Source organism: Octopus bimaculoides, chromosome 8 (assembly GCF_001194135.2).
Source record: "Octopus bimaculoides isolate UCB-OBI-ISO-001 chromosome 8, ASM119413v2, whole genome shotgun sequence".
In the NCBI taxonomy this organism is placed as follows: domain Eukaryota; kingdom Metazoa; phylum Mollusca; class Cephalopoda; order Octopoda; family Octopodidae; genus Octopus; species Octopus bimaculoides.
In genome coordinates, this window is record NC_068988.1 from 57498681 (window position 1) to 57499359 (window position 679).

Here is a 679-nt window from a genome sequence, read left to right on the forward strand (position 1 = left end):
TATATATATATATATATATATATATATATCTATAATTGTCTGTGTATGTGTAGAAATGAAGCCCAAAATGAAATGTATGAGTGAGATGTGGCCCCTATCCCACCTAAAAGGGCAGTATGACTCTGGTTAAGGAACTGATTCAGATTGTGATGACCCACAATGTAACTTATGCCAACATAGAAAGTGATCATAAAATGATGATGATTTGGACTTTGGGTATATGTCTATTAGTATATCCATTAAAGCACACTTACTGCTTGGGCTACCTGATGTCATTCGACAGTTACAGTATAATTGTCACTGGATCTACATCAGGAATTACACAGTCTTCATTTGGTTTATAATTGATGTAGGAAACAGAAAATGGATTTGGTAGCCAGACTCATCTGCAGATTATAACCCCAGAATTATTCTACTCTCTGTCAGTGTACCCACATACTACAAGAGAGTACAACAGGCCTGGAGGAACTCAGCATATGTAGAAGGATATCTTTTATAACAAACTCCTGAGGAAACACAGACTACACTGACTGATGCAACACAACTAGATGCACAATATCCTACCTGTAAGGGACAGCTGTAGGATGGGTTGAAACGATCATCACGTTGAATAAAGACTTTTACCAAATCTATTTTTAGCTTCCCTTATAAATTATACACACACACACACACACACACA